The sequence below is a fragment of the Rhinolophus hipposideros genome, assembly GCF_964194185.1.
Source record: "Rhinolophus hipposideros genome assembly, chromosome: X".
NCBI classification, from domain to species: Eukaryota; Metazoa; Chordata; class Mammalia; order Chiroptera; family Rhinolophidae; genus Rhinolophus; species Rhinolophus hipposideros.
The window spans coordinates 82,108,172-82,111,260 of record NC_138046.1 but is presented as its reverse complement, the minus strand read 5'-3'; positions in this window follow the sequence as shown (position 1 = coordinate 82,111,260).

Genomic DNA, 3,089 nt, shown 5'->3' with positions numbered 1-3,089 from the left:
TGGACTTTTGTACGTTGATTTTGTAGCCAGCAACTTTACTGTATTCATTGATTGTTTCTAATAGCTTTTTGGTGGAGTCTTTAGGGTTTTCTATATATAGCATCATGTCATCTGCAAAGAGTGACAATTTAACTTCTTCATTCCCAATTTGGATGCCTTTTATTTCTTTCTCTTGCCTGATAGCTCTGGCGAGGACTTCCAACACTATGTTGAAAAGCAGAGGTGATAGGGGACAACCTTGTCGTGTTCCTGAACGTAGAGCAAAGGGCTTCAGCTTTTCACCATTAATTATGAGGTTAGCTGAGGGCTTGTCGTATATGGCCTTTATTATGTTGAGGTATTTTCCTTCTATACCAATTTTAGTAAGTGTCTTAATCATAAATGGATGTTGTATCTTATCAAATGCTTTTTCTGCATCAATTGATAGAATCATATGATTTTTGTCCTTTATTTTGTTTATGTGATGTATCACATTGATGGATTTGCGAATGTTGAACCATCCTTGTGCCCCGGGGATGAACCCCACTTGGTCGTGATGAATAATCTTTTTAATGCATTGTTGTATTCGATTTGCCAGAATTTTGTTTAGGATTTTAGCATCTGTATTCATCAGAGATATAGGTCTGTAGTTTTCTTTTTTTGTGTTGTCCTTACCAGGTTTTGGTATCAGGGTAATGTTGGCCTCATAAAATGAGTTAGGGAGTACTGACTCTTCTTCAATTTTTTGGAAGAGTTTGAGCAGGATTGGTATTAGATCCTCTTTGAAGGTTTGGTAGAATTCACTGGTGAAGCCATCTGGTCCAGGACTTTTGATTTTGGGAAGGTTTTTGATGACTGATTCAATTTCCTTACTGGTGATCGGCCTGTTAAGATTTTCCAGTTCTTCATGATTCAGCCTCGGAAGGCTATATGTTTCTAAGAACTTGTCCATTTCTTCTAAGTTATTAAATTTGGTGGCATATAGTCCTTCATAGTATTCTTGGATAATCCTTTGTATTTCTGTGGTGTCCGTGATAACTTCCCCTTTTTCATTTCTGATTTTGTTAATTAGTGTCTTCTCTCTTTTTATCTTAGTGAGTCTAGCCAAGGGTTTGTCGATTTTGTTAATCTTTTCAAAGAACCAGCTTTTTGTCACATTAATTTTTTCTATTGTCTTTTTGTTCTCTATTTCATTTAGTTCTGCTCTGATTTTTGTGATTTCCTTTCTTCTGCTGACCTTGGGTTTCGCTTGTTCTTCTTTTTCTAGTTTTTTAAGGTGTAACATGAGATTATTTATTTGGGATTTTTCTTGTTTCTTGAGATAGGCCTGTAATGATATAAATTTCCCTCTTAAAACTGCTTTCGCGGCATCCCAAAAATTTTGGTAGGATGTATTTTCATTGTCATTTGTTTCTATGTATCTTTTGAGCTCTCCTCTAATTTCTTCTTTGACCCAGTCGTTCTTTAAAAGTATGTTGTTTAATCTCCATGTATTTGTGTTTTTTCCTGCTTTCTTTTTGCAGTTGATATCCAATTTCAAAGCTTTGTGATCAGAGAATATGCTTGGTATGATTTCAATCTTCTTAAATTTGCTGAGGCTGATTTTCTGTCCCAATATATGGTCTATCCTTGAGAATGTTCCATGTACACTAGAAAAGAATGTATAGTCTGATGTTTTAGGATGAAGTGCTCTATATATGTCAATTATGTCCAATTCCTCTAATGTGTCATTTAGGGCTGCGATTTCGTTATTTATCTTCTGTTTGGATGATCTATCCATAGCTGTCAATGATGTATTTAAGTCCCCTAGTATAATTGTGTTTTGGTCAATTTCTCCCTTTAGTTCTGTAAGTAGTTGCTTGGTATATTTCGGTGCTCCCTGATTGGGGGCATAAATATTGATGACTGTTATGTCTTCTTGTTGTATAGTCCCCTTTACCATTATGAAATGTCCATCTTTGTCTCTTGTAATCTTTTTCACCCTGAAGTCTGTTTCATCGGAAATCATTATGGCTACACCTGATTTTTTCTGGGTACCATTTGCTTGAAGTGTCAATTTCCACCCTTTCACTTTGAGTCTATGCTTGTCCTTGTAGCTGAGATGTGTCTCTTGTAGGCAGCATATGGTTGGGTTTAGTTTTTTGATCCAATCTGCTACTCTGTGTCTCTTTATTGGTGAGTTCAGTCCATTTACATTTAGGGTGATTATTGATATGTGAGGATTTCCTGTCATTCTGTCTTCAGTTTTCTGGTAAGGCTGTGTCTCCATTGTTTCTTTGCCTTTTTGTTGTTGTCTGTTATTTCTGTGTGGTAGTATTCTATGATGTTTCCCTCTGTTTCTTCTATTATTACAGTATATATTTCAGATTTGGATGTTTTTTGAGTGGTTACCCTTGAGTTTATGTAAAAGAAAGTTTGATATTTAGAGTATTCCAGTTTCTTCAGTACGCTTACTTTCTCTATTCCCATATTCCAGTTCAGGCCTTTACGCTCCCCCTTTTTATGTTTTGGTTGCCACAAGTTGTCCCTGTTGATGGTGGTCTAATAGCCTCCTTTAGTATTTCTTGTAGTGCAGGTCGTGTATTAGAAAATTCCCTCAGCTTCTGGATGTCTGGAAAGGTCTTTATTCCTCCTTCATATCTAAAGGAGATCTTTGCTGGATATATTATTCTTGGCTCATGATTTCTCTCTTTCAGTAGTTTGAATATTTGGTTCCATTCGCTCCTAGCTTGTAGAGTTTCTGCTGAAAAATCTGATGACAATCTAATGGGCTTTCCTTTGTAAGTTATCGTCTTCTTTTCCCTGGCTGCCTTGAGGATTCTTTCTTTATCATTGATTTTAGACAGCTTCAATACAATGTGCCTTGGTGAAGGCCTGTTGGGATTGAGGTAATTAGGTGTTCTATTTGCTTCTTGGATTCGAGGATCCAGTTCTGTCCACAAGTTTGGGAAGCTCTCATCGACGATTTGTTTGAATATATTCTCTGTTCCCTTCCCTCTTTCTTCTCCTTCTGGTATGCCCATTATTCTTATATTGCTCTTTCTGATGGAGTCAGAAAGTTCTTGTAGAGTTCTTTCATTTCTTTTAAGTCTCAAGTCTCTTTCTTCTTC